At 46.1% G+C, this 13,245-nt stretch overlaps 1 protein-coding gene across 2 annotated transcripts in view; it reads right to left on the minus strand.

The window, feature by feature from the left end:
• The window catches only part of P2ry6 (pyrimidinergic receptor P2Y6), a 73,300-nt gene that overhangs the window by 20,620 nt on the left and 39,435 nt on the right, over positions 1 to 13,245 (minus strand). Inside the window, exon 1 of one of the 2 annotated variants that reach the window (XM_008852725.2) lies at positions 9,635 to 9,716. The exons of the other annotated variant lie outside the window; for it this stretch is intronic. The gene's annotated coding sequence lies outside the window, so the exon portion shown is untranslated. Of the gene's footprint in view, positions 1 to 9,634; positions 9,717 to 13,245 lie in introns of those variants that run through there. 2 annotated transcript variants of the gene reach the window in all.

A 13,245-nucleotide genomic window follows, 5' to 3' on the forward strand; every position in this document is an offset into this window, starting at 1 on the left:
CTTGCAACTATGGGTGGAAAAGAGGCCCAATCTAGTAATAGTCATGAAACAAATGATTGAACCTTATGTGTGCCCATTCAAGCCTCATGAGGACCCAATGAGATAGGACAGGTTATATCTCCTCAGGTAGAGAAACCAAGGCACAGAGCAGTTATCCCAAGAACACACATGTAGAGGAACAGTTAGTTACTAGCTATGAAGACCACATCACTAGAGCACACCGCAGAGCTGGGCTAGGGAGGGTGGCAGGGAAAGCAGCCCCTTGACTGCTCTGACACAACGTATCTGGAGTCCAGCCTGCTCCATTAGTCACAGGTCTACACCAGAGCTGCCTCTTCCAAGAAGTCTTCAGAACCAACCAGGAGTCCTTCTACATCCCCCAGACTTGCCATGGAAAATCCAAGGCATGGGACATCCACAAAAGCAAAGTTTCCCGACCCAGGCTGCTCATCACATCCCTACACTGCCTTCTAGGGAAGAATATTTGCCTGCTCAATGACTCTATCTAGTGGTAACCTTACTCATTCAAGGTGGCTGCCTGACCCAGAGCTGACCAATCAGAGACTCCTCACCATTGATTGCTTCAAGAGTAACCAATTAGGGGCTGGAGAGATGGCTAAGTGGTTAAAAGCACTGGCTGCTCTTGCAGAGGACCCAAGTTCGATTCCCAGCACCCACATGGTGGCTATGAACCGTCCTTAACTCTAGTTCCAGCGGAATCAGAAGCCCTCTTCTGACCTCTGCAACACGGGTGCACTCACATCCATGCAGGCAATACACTCATACACATAAAATAATAATTAATAATAATAATAATAAAATAATGAGTAATCAATTAAATTGTGCCTTGGGAGTTTTGGTATCCTTTCTTCTAAGTTATCAGCTGTGGGACTATGAAAACTTACTACTTCTGGGATGAACTCAAGCAAGCACTAGAAGTAGGAAGTAGTAAAAAGAAAGAAAGAACAGAAGAAGAGAATGTGTGGTGTCACTCCAGTGGTGGGGTCTAGCTCCATCACATATAGGCCTACCTTAGGCTCCTCTTTTTACATGAGCTGATATATTTTTTCTTGTTCAAGCTAATTACATTGGAATTTTGCAACTAAAACAACCCTGATCACTCTGACACCGAAGCTCAGACAATGGCAATAAGATAGATTAGTTGGATTTCACAAAAACTAAAAACTTTTGTATAAAAAGGGACGTTACGCTGGGTGTGGTGGCACACGACTTTAATCCCAGCACTTGGGAAGCAGAGGCAGGCAGATCTTTGTGAGTTCAAGGCCAGCCTGGTCTACATAGTGAGTTCCAGGACAGCTAGGGCCACAGGGAGACCCTGACTCAAAAAGACAAAAAAAAAAAAAAAAAAAGGGGTTTTACCCAAAGTAGAAAGCACACAAAATGGACAAATTTGAAAATCTTGTGTCTGTTAAGGAGTTAATATCCAGGATATATCCAGGCAGAGAGAGGAGGGTAGCACAAATTTAAGACCAGCCTGGTCTGCAGAGTCAGTCCAACCCCAGGGGTACATGGAGGGACGACACGGACACAGAAAGAATGAAACAACAAAACAAAAACTTAAACTCAGTGAAGACTTGAAAAGACATTTCTCCAAAGAAGATATACAAATGTTCAATAAGTACATGAAAGGGTGCCCAGCCTCACTGTATTAGCTACTTATCCTTTTGCTGTGATAAATCACCATGACCATGGCCACTTACAGAAGGAAGAGGTTATTGGGGTTACAGAGTCCCCTGGAACTGGGGTTATGGATGGTTGTTAGCCACCATGTGGGTGATGGGTATGGAACCTGGGTCCTCTGCTCTTAACCACTGAGCCATCTCTACAGCCCCCAGGAACCAAGTTCTTTATCTCTAACTACCAGCCTTCATCTGCCAGCATCCACAAAACTGGAACAGGCTAACTTGGTGGCTTACAAGCTTGTAAAACACAGGCCCTTTGCAGCTGTTGATCTCTTTGCATCAGAACCTCAGGTATTGATGATGCAATGGATCAACTCGAGTTTGTGGGAATTGTGTCCTTGAACAATTGGGCTCCACCATCTAAGGCTCCACCATCTTCTCCCTCTGGAAGGTTGCTTCTCCCTTTTCACTACAGTTGCTAAGAAGCGTGGCAAATCTCTGCTTGCCTACCTTATGCTCAGTGTTAATCTCAGCCTTCTGGGTAATATCTGTTCTGGTTTGCACCTTAACTGTGCATGGATCGGAGTCCATGTACTTAAGGCTTTGTCCCCAGCTGATGGTGCTACTGGGAGGCGGTGAGAACCTTTGGAGATGGGGTTTAATTGGAGGAAGCAGGTCATCGGGTGGGGTGCCTTTGAAGATAGCACAGCCCTCGTTTCTTTCTCTTTCTGCTCAGGTAAGCAGTTTTCTCCACTATCCACCATGATGCTCTGCCTCATCACAGGACCCCAAAAGCAGGACCAAGTGATCATGGAGTAAAACTTCTGAAACCACAAACTGAAACAAATCTTTATTCCCTTTAAGCTGATTTTTGCTGGTATTTTGTCACAGAAATGAATGGCTGACCATTACGTCTATATTCTTGCTTCTGGGTTTAAAAAAAAAATTTTTTTTCATATGTGCCATGATGCATGTGTGGAAGTCAGGACAGTTTTCAAGGATTAGTTCTTTCCTTCTACCCTGTGAGACCAAGAGATCAAACTCAGGCCATCAGACAGACTTGGCAGCAAGTGCCTTTACCACTGGGCCATCTCACAGGCACCTGCTTCTGTTTTTTTTTTAAATTAAAATGTCCTGCCGGGCGTGGTGTTGCATGCCTTTAATCCCAGCATTCGGGAGGCAGAGGCAGGTGGATCTCTGTGAGTTCAAAGCCAGCCTGGTCTACAGGGAGACCCTGTCTCAAAAAGACAAAAAAAAAAAAGAAAAAAAATTAAAATGTCTGACCAGACATGGTGATGCACATTTTTAATCCCAGCACTTGGGAAGCAGAGGCAGCCTAGTCTACAAAGTGAGTTCCAGGCCAGCTCAGACTACAGGAAGACCCTGTCTCAGAATTTTTAAATTTTAGTGTTTATTTGTGTGTGTGTGTGTGTGTGTGTGTGTGTGTGTGTGTGTGTGTACATGTGTGGGGTACCCATGGAAGCCAGAAGAAGGTGTCAAATCCCCTTGGAGCTGGAGTTACAGGTGGTTATGAGCCACCTGATATGGGTGCTGGGAACCAAACTTGGGTCCTGTGGAAGAGCAGGAAGCACTTGTAACCACTGGACCATCTCTCCAGTCTGTTCTGTTTTAAGTCATACATTTTATCTTTCTTTTATGTATATGACTATTTTTCTTGTGTTCATGTAAGTGCAGCACGTGTGTATCTAGTTGTCCATGGATGCCAGAAGAGGGTTTCAGATAACTAAAACTGGAGTTACAAGTGGTTCTGAGTGTTGTGGGTGTTGGAAACAGAACCTGGGTCTTCTGCAAGAACAACTAGTGCTGTTAACCACTGAACCATCTTTCTAGCCCAACCCCTTGTTTTTGTTTTAAGTAAAGGTCTCACAGTGTATCTCAGGCTAGCCTTGAACTTGTGGTAATCCTCCTGCTGCAGCATCCTAAGTGCTGGTACTACAGGTGTTTGCCACCGTGCCTGGCTTATGTACATGTTTACGTGGAGGTTTACTTTCATTTTCTTGGGTTTATGCCTAGGAGTGAAACTACTGGGTCACATGGTAACTTTTTGTTGTTGTTGTTGTTGGTCTTTTTGAGACAGGGTCTCCCTGTAGCCCCAGCTGTCCTGGACTCACTATGTAGACCAGGCTGGCCTTGCCTCACAGAGATCTGCCTGCCTCTGCCTCCCGAGTGCTGGGATTAAAGGTGTACACCACCATGCCTGGCTTAAATTTAACTTTTTGAGGAACTACTTAATTGCATTTCAAAGGAGTTTCACAATTTTATATTCTCACCAGAAGTATATGAGAATTCTAATTCCTTCATATCTTGCTAATACTTTTTTTGGTTTTTTTTGAGACAGGCTCTCATGATCCTCAAGACCAGGCCCAGGCTGGTCTTGAACTCACTCTGTAGCCAAGGATGACCTACAGCTTCTGATCTCCCTGCCTTCCTCCACCTCCCAGCTGCTGGAATTAAATGCATACACAATCATGCCCTGTGATGTAGCCATGGGGTTTGACCTGGGGCTTCCTTCACATTAGGCAAGCACTCTACCAACTGAACTACAGTCCTAACTTTGACAAAATTTTTTATTATCTTTTTCATTATAGCCACCCCAGCAGGTTTGAAGTGGCATCTTGTGGCTTTCAGTTGTGTTTCCCTAATTGTTTCTTTTTTTGTGTTGTCACCCATATTTTTGCCTTTTTTATTGTATGTGTTTCTGCTTTGAGGTCTCATATCTTTGTGGAACAAGAACCCCTTGGAATGGGAGAGTCCTGGTTTGAATCCTCCTTCTGTTTCTACTAGCTCTATGGCCTTGTGTAAGTTTAACACTCTAAAGTGTTCGTTTCTCTGTTTATGAAATATGAGTTATAGTGAAGAACTCAGAGAGGTCTGGGATAAAGCTGAGGTGGACCCTTGGTGGATCTCTCTGTGAACCTAGGAGTCAGAAAGGAAATTTCCAGCTTGGCCAGCAGGCCTAGGCTAGGGGCAGTGACTCCAGAAACTTCTCTGAGCCTCCTTTCTCTCTATGGTGTAGAACGGTGTCTACCTCAGTCATATGGTGGGGATCCGGGCAAAGAGCATCAACCATGCATCATAATGTTAAGTATTGGTATCAGGTAGGTTCTGAATATCTTAAAGATTTATTTATTTATTTATTTATTTATTTTTGGAGCTGAGGACTGAATTCAGGGCCTTGTGCTTGCTAGGCAAGCACTCTACCACTGAGCTAAATCTCCAACCCTAAGATGATTTATTTTTATTTTATGTGAATGAGTGTTTACTTGTATGTATGTATCTGTTCCATGTATGTGCCTGGTGACTGTGGAGACCAGACGAGGGCATCAGATCCCCTGGAACTAGAGATTGTGAGCTGCCATGTGGATGCTGGGACCCGAATCTGGGTCCTCTGCAAGAGCAGAAAGTGCTCTTAGCCACTGAGCCATCTCTCCAACCCCAGGTTCTAACATCTTATGAATCTCGTGTTTTGTCTCAAACATTAGACTAGCTGCTGCACAGGGGAAACTCTCCTCCAGGTTGCTCCTAAGAACCTGCAAGTCATGTTATAAGCATGCTCTCATCTTACATGCTCCATGGCCTTGTCAAATAGGTTCTATGATCCTATTTTACAGATGAGATTCCTAGAGGTTCAGTAACGTGTGATATCACATAGCTGGAAGATGCTGGTGCCTAGATTCAAACCCATCTCTAGTTTCTAAGCCCGACTTCTTTCCCCTGGTAAGAGTGTACAGCACCCCACACCTGCCACCACCTAATAGAAGGCACAAGGCACTCAGGAACCAAGGACTCATTGGAACAGTTGCTTCTTATGTCTTTGGTGTGACAGAGACAGTGTTTCCCTCACTCAGAGCTGGGAACTGCCCTCTTCTGTCACAGAACAGTTCCTATCCTATCCTAGGCCATGAAAATCACTTCTGTTCTGGGACACCTGGCTTAGCCTCAACTACCGCAGACTTAAAAAAACAAAACAAAACAAAACAAAACGTTTTTGGGGCCAGAGAGATGGCTCAGTGGTTAAGAGCACTGGCTGCTCTTGCAGAGGACCCAGGTTCAATTCCCAGCACCCACATGGTGGCTAACAACCATCCCTAACTCCAGTTCCAGGGGATCCGACGCCCTCTTTTGACCTCCTTGAGCATTGCACTACATGGGGACACTTACATACATGTAGACAATACACTCAAACATGTAAAATAATAAGTATTTTTAAAACTTACAAAATTACAAATATTTATTTTATGGGTCTCTATGTGTGTGTGTCTATATGTATCCACATGCATGTGCCATAGCATGTGTGTGGAGGTCAGAGGACAACTTTTCGAAGTTGGTTCTCTCCTTCCACCACCCGTCCTTCTAGGTCCCAGAGATTGAACTTGGGTTGTCAGGATCAGTAGGAAGAACCTTTACCCCCCTGAGCCATCTCTTAGGAGAGATAACCTAGCCACTGACCTAGCCTTAGCCGTCTCCACAGACCAACACGTGCCTTGCATATGGCCTGCCTCCCACACAGCTATTACTGTCAGAACCAACACTAGGCAGAGGAGCAGAGAAACACAGCATGTCCACATGCCTGGCCAGAGTTCTGACCCTAACTAGACACATCAACAGTCAAAATGGAAGAATCAGAGTCTGTCAGGTCCACCCAGATCAAAATAGAAACCCACTTCAGAAGCAAATGGGGAAATGGTCCCTGGGTAGGGGACCTTGTACAGCATGCGTGCAATAGGGCCCCATGGACCAAGCTTCCTGAGAATTGTAACTGGCCCCAGGTCATCTGCCCAAACAGGCACCTATCACCACTCAGCCAACTCACCTCTTCCCCAGGGAAGCAGGAAAGTCCCAAATCTAAGACAACATCCCAAGTGGCCCAAATTGAACTTGAACTCACTATGTAGCTGAGTATGTCCTTGAACTCCTGATCCTCCTGCCTCAACCTCCCAAATGCTGGGATTATAGGTATATGCCACTATTCCTGGCATTATTAATTAATTTATTTAAGTAATTTTTGGTGTAGTTTTTGAGATCTCACTCCATAGTCCAGGCTGGTCTGGAACTCACTAAGGAGCCCAGTCTGGCTTTGTTTTCCTAATCAATCTGCCTAAGCTGGAAATGATGCCTTGACTTCTCTGAGCTTCAATGTCTTCCACTGGGAAGGGAGGGACCCTCATTCTAGCTGCTTGTACTTCATAAGAAACACCTGCCGCTTCCCAGGTGCTCAGTAAACGACAGCCATGTGCTATTGCTTAATTTGTACTTTCTTATTTTTCTCAAGTATATGCACGGATGGTGAATGCATGTTTATATGTGTGTGAACATGTGTGTGCAGGTACATGTGCATGCATGCACAAGTGTGCAAAGACCTCAGGTTTGGTGTTGATAGTCTTCCTAATTGCTCTCCACCGTGCTCATTGAGACAGGGTCTCCCATTTGAGCTCAGAGCTTGCCAATATGACATTTGCCTAGCCAGCTTGCCCTAGAAATCCAGGGATCTGGTTGGGTTCTGCTGGAATTCCGGGTGGACTACCATACCTGCTCAACACTTGCATGGATTCTGGGGCTCTGAACTCCAGTCCTCACGCTTGCTTGGCAAGTGACTTAACCACTGAGCAATCTCCCTAGACTCATACTTTCCACTCAGTATTGAAGAAGTAATTTGCTTATTTGCTCTTTCATTCATGTGTTCACTCAGCCAAACAGCCAGTGTGCTAGCTAGGCTGAGGAGCCAAGTTTTGGAGTTGGGAGTTGAAATCCCTGTATTGCCATTAGCAAGCTGGATTCTCTGGACCCTGAGAAGGGCATTTCCCCTCACAGACCTTCATTTTCTTGTTTTTAAAATGGGAATGATAATAGCACCTCTGGAGGACACTGGAGTGTCACAGTCAATGGGACAATGAGGTAAAAGCAGCCAAATCTGAGCCTCAGGGGCAGAGGTGAGCCTCACAGGGGAGCCATGTGGACTCCTGGCCTTGCAGGGACCTCTCAGTGGGTCTCTAAGGAACAGTCACAGATTAAGGCAAAGGGACAGACTAGAGATAATCTTTAGTGTTAGTTTCTGGCCAGTGACCCCTTTCTTCTTGGTAAACTAACAAATAGTGAAGAAATAGTTTTTAAAAGATGTTTCTTTTTTAGACAGGGTCTCATTTATCAAGGTTGGCCTCAAACTTGCTATGTAGCCAAGGATGATCTTGAACTCTGTTAATTTTGCTTCTATTTCCTGAGTGCTGGGGTGATAGGCATGCACTAGTACACCCAGTATTATGTGGTACTAAGGATCAAACCCAGGAACTGAATCACATCCTCAGCCAAAGAGAGAGTCTCAGGCCATTTAAAGACACTCCCACTGTGATTTAGAGAGATGGCTCAGTTAAGAGCACTGGTTGTCTTCAGAGGATGGTGTGATAAGAATAGGAGGTAGGAATTGGCTAGGCAGTTAGAGTAAAAAGACCCCAAAGAAATATAGCCAGTTTCTTGGCTAAAAGTCAAAATGTCGTTGGGGCCTCTTAGTAACATACTCTGTTCCAAAGGCCCAAAATGTCAAAAGTATTTGGGAGCTCTTATCTAATGCCTAAAAGATTTTAGGGTTACCTCTTCAGAGGGGGAATGTTAGAGTAGCAAAAAGGCCCATAAAAATAAAGAGAGTACAAGAGGTTGTCAGGAAAAACTGATGGGGAGATGTGGGAGGAGTTGGAGGGGAGAGAGTGGGTGTGGATTTGATCAAAACAACTTATATGCATGTATGAATATTTTTTTAATTAAAAAAAGACCACTGGTTGTTTTTCCAGAAGACCCAGGTACAGTTCCCAGCACCTACATGGCACCTAATAGTTATCTGTAATTCTAGTTCCAGGGGATCTAACGCCCTCTTCTGGTGTCTAAGGGTTTACGGCACACATGTGGTGCACTTACATACATGCAGACAAAACATTCATACACATAAAATAGAAAGAAAGAAAGAAAAAAGAAACACAGTCCCATTGGCAGACCTGGAGAGCATGCACAGACACACATGCTGCACACGTGCTCACAAACTAGCTTTGCACACATGTGCAGACACACCATCAAAGACACAGGCACTTGGTACATACCTGTGATCTCAGCACACAGGAAGCTGAGGCAGGTTCAAAGTTAGCCTGGGCTACATAGTGAGACTATCTCAAAAAGGAAAAAGCATAGCAAAGCACTTTCCAGTTTGTAAGACTTTCATTTTTCATTTCATTTGAAACTCATTTGGGATAGAGAAACAGTCCTGGGTCAAGTAGCCAGTCTAGTACTGGCAAGAGATTTGGATCCCATACCCTCAGAAGGCCAAGACTGAAGCAGGGCCTGCCTTCCCTGTATCCGGGTCAGCAACAAAAGTTCCGAGAAAGGTTTAATCCCATTCCCTAGGTACATTCACTCACCCTGCTTCTCTCTCCCTTGACAAGTCATACCTGAACTCAGAATCAGTTTTCCCAGTGGTCACATGGGGTCAGCTCCAAGCTGGTCTGGGTTGTGTCCTTTGTGCTTGCTTCCACAAAGGCTCCTAAGCAACTCTGAGAGCTCTGCCTAGCCTCCTCCCCAGGAATATGCTCTAGCACGTGACACAGAACAGTTTTTAAATACTCAGCTACCCCATTTCACAGAGTAAGAAATCAAGACCCAGAGGAGAAAAATGATCTTGTGACATTCAGGATTCAAACTCAGACCTAGGCAACTCCAAATCCTGTCTCACTGTTCTATTCCTCCTCCTGTCACGGTCAGGTCCCCGAGTCACCACCTCCTCCCTCCTGTTCTATGTGCCACACCCCTCCGTGTTGTACAGCCTGAAGGCTCTAGGCACAATCAGGTGGAGGAAGAAAAGAGGAAGGGAGGAAGCCCCCACACCCCACACCTGTACCAGCTTGCTGTGCCCAGCCCAGTACTGCTACAGTGAAGTGGATGGACGTACCCCTGAGGAGGGAAGAGCCCAACCCCTGACCTGGAAAACTCACCCCAGTAGGCAATCTCCTGCTACATTGAAAGCCAAGTGAACAGGACTCCTGGAGCAGCCACCAGGAAGTTCCTGTGCCCTGCAGACTGTTGAGTGCAGGAGTCAGGGAGGTGGCAGATGAGGAAAAACCATGAGAGCCAGAAGAGGAAGTGACAGTGTCGCCCAGAGCTCTGAGCTGTAGGGCCGGGACTCAGTCTTGAGAACTTTCTTGCTCAAGTGTCTGGCACCAAGGCTGACTCAGTCATTGCCCAGCTGGGAGTAAGTCACCTCCCTCTCTGAGTGTGCTCACCCAAAGAATGGGTATTCTTAGACCATCAGTTTAACCCAAGGGCTGCTGGGAAGATGGAAGGAGGGTGCACCCAAGGTCCAGGGCTGGGCATAGGGAGACTCCTTGCCATCCACACCAGCCCTCTCCTGGCCTCTCTCAAGCTTTGACAGAGCCCAGCTCTTGTTCATTGCTGCCACAGGGAATTACTCTGGTTTCTCAGCAGTGCCTGGAATGCCCATCAAGAGAGACTCAGACCCCGAGATGAACAAATGAATCTGTTGTCTGTGGCTCCAATTATATGGGTCCAGACAGAACTCCCCAGGGACTGAGGATGAATCCTCAAATGGAGGGTGACTTGGGGGAAGGGTGGCACCTAGGTGAACTTCCCCAGTCTCAATCCACCCTGGAGCTTGGGCAGGACCATGAGAAGGCAGTGGTGGCTCTGCCTGGGTCCTTGACTAGCCTGGGCAGCCCTTCCCAGTCATTCAGATTATTCCTTCTCTTCTTTATTGACAACTATGTACTAGGTACCTGCCTGTGGGGAGCTGCCTGCCGTCCCTGCAGACGCCATTACAAGATGGCGCTCACATCCGGTTCATGCTGAGCAGTAAATAAGTCAGTACGCATGCCCGAAGTAATTTTCCACCTTCTAGTCTCTGCCTACCTCGTGGCGTGACATGGGCTGATGAGTTTGCGACCAATCAAGAGTTGCCACGTCCAAGACGGGCTTACTAACCTATATAAGGGCTGGGTGTCCGACATTCGGGGTCTTCGCCCTGTAAGCTTATGCTCTCCCTCTCAAGATGCATTAAAGCTTTTCTGCAGAAGGATCCTGAGTGTGCCGCATCATTCTTGCTGGCGAGACGATAGCGCGGGACAACTGGTGCCGAAACCCGGGAATTCGACCAAACCATCGTCAGCACCATCGGAGACCCCTTGAGTTCAAGGAGGATTCAGAACTGCAGGTAAGGACGTTCAGAGAGGTATGTTTTTTCTGGACTTTGGCTTGAACCTGTTTCCGCCTTGGAAAGGTAGCTTTGAGGCCTTGGTTATCATTCTGGGAGCACTTATAGTTTTGTTGTATAAAACATGCCAGGCCGTTGTGGCGGAAAGTCGAAATGTTCTTGAGGAAGTCCAGGATAGCATGTCAGAAACTGAACGCAGTGAGAGGTTAGGTGCACGAAAAAAGAAACGGGCCCCAAATAAGGAAAATGGCCCTCCCGGAAGGTCTGTTGACAAGGGAGCGTATTTTAAAGAGCCTAGAGATTCTTTGCCTGTCGAGAGGCCGGACAAAGGGACTAGTATATACCCCGTCCGAGAACTAAAGGCTCTGCAATTAAGTAGTTCAGGAAGCCCCGGGAGCTCTGAGGACGAGAGCCTTGACCCGGAGGAGGAGGCGGAGCTAGATGAGGAAGTAGCGAAGTATGAGGAAGAAAGATATCATCCAGTCCTCCCTTTACCTGTCAACCTATGGGGACGGGATGTTATGCACGACCTCGGGCTTACTCTGTCCAATGAATATTCACCACAAGCAATCCAAATTATGAAGAAAATGGGGTATGAGAGAGGAAAAGGGCTGGGGTGTTGTGAACAGGGGTGTACAGAACCCATAGCACCCAACCCAAATCAAGGCAGACAAGGCCTGGGTTTTTCCTAGGTGCCACTGAGGCAGTACGGCCCATACCATGGAAAACGGAGGCTCCGGTGTGGGTTCCTCAGTGGCCTTTGACCTCCGAAAAATTGGCTGCAGTAACTGATCTGGTCACTGAGCAGCTGGCTTTGGGGCATATAGAGCCATCTACCTCCCCTTGGAATACCCCGATTTTTGTGATAAAAAAGAAATCTGGAAAATGGAGGTTATTACATGACCTAAGAGCTATTAATGAGCAAATGTATCCCCTTGGGGCAGTGCAGCGGGGACTTCCGGTCCTCTCTGCTCTGCCTAAGGATTGGAACTTAATCATTATAGATATAAAGGACTGCTTCTTTTCTATCCCCCTGCATGTCTCTGACAGGCAGCGCTTTGCTTTTACCATCCCTTCAATTAATCATATGGAGCCAGATAAGAGATTTCAATGGAGAGTGCTGCCTCAAGGGATGGCCAACAGTCCCACCATATGTCAACTGTATGTACAGGAGGCTCTAAAGCCTATTAGAGAAAAATTTCCTGCGATAACTATTATTCATTACATGGATGATGTGCTCATGTGTCATCAAGAGCGAGAGACCCTTGAAAAAGCTTACCCACAGCTGGTGAAAGCTTTGCAATACTGGGGACTTCAAGTCGCCACTGAAAAGGTCCAGTTTTCTGATACAGGCCAATTCCTGGGCACTGTTATTCTCCCTGATGTGATTCGTCCACAAAAGATAAAAATTTATAGAAAAGATTTGTGCACTTTAAATGATTTCCAAAAATTATTGGGAGATATTAATTGGCTTCGCCCATTTCTCAAAATTCCCACAGCGGATTTAAAACCTCTTTTTGACATTTTGGAGGGGGACACCCATATTACTTCCCCTCGATCCTTGACCCCTGCTGCGGAAACAGCACTCCTCCTAGTAGAGGAGGCAATAGAGAAAGCACAGTTACGTCGCATTAACAGCTCTCAACCTTTTTGTCTCTATGTTTTTAAAACAAGAAAGCTGCCCACTGCGGTTTTATGGCAGGAAGGACCCCTGTTATGGGTTCACCCGAACGCTTCCCCCCAAAAAATAATTGACTGGTACCCCACGGCTATAGCTCAACTTGCACTTAAAGGCTTAAAATTGGCTATAGAACACTTTGGCAAGCACCCTACATCTATCTTGGTCCCCTATAATTCCTCTCAGGTGCAAACATTAGCTGCCACCTCAAATGACTGGGCCATACTAGTTACCACCTTCTCGGGGAGAATTGATAATCACTATCCAAGGCATCCTTTGCTGCAGTTTGCAGCCCTCCATCCTGTAGTCTTTCCCCGAGTTACATCTCCCATTCCACTGAAAGAGGGATTGATGATATATACAGATGGCTCCAAGAATGGGAAGGGGGCATATGTCATGGGTTCCAAGGTGTTCTCACGACAATATGCAGAAACCTCTCCTCAAATAGTAGAATGTCTGGTTGTGTTGGAGGTTCTTCAAAAGTTTTCAGGTCCTCTTAATATTATTTCTGACTCATCCTATGTAGTTAATGCAGTTGCTGTGCTAGAGACAGCTGGTGTTATAAAACCAACCAGCAGGGTGGCTGCCCTTTTTCAGAAAATACAAGATTGTTTATTTAAGAGGAGTACACCCTTTTATATTACACATATTAGGACCCATTCGGGCCTCCCTGGACCAATGGCCCTTGGCAATGATTTAGC

The sequence above is a fragment of the Nannospalax galili genome, unplaced genomic scaffold, assembly GCF_000622305.1.
Source record: "Nannospalax galili isolate Female #2095 unplaced genomic scaffold, S.galili_v1.0 scaffold686, whole genome shotgun sequence".
NCBI lineage: Eukaryota > Metazoa > Chordata > Mammalia > Rodentia > Spalacidae > Nannospalax > Nannospalax galili.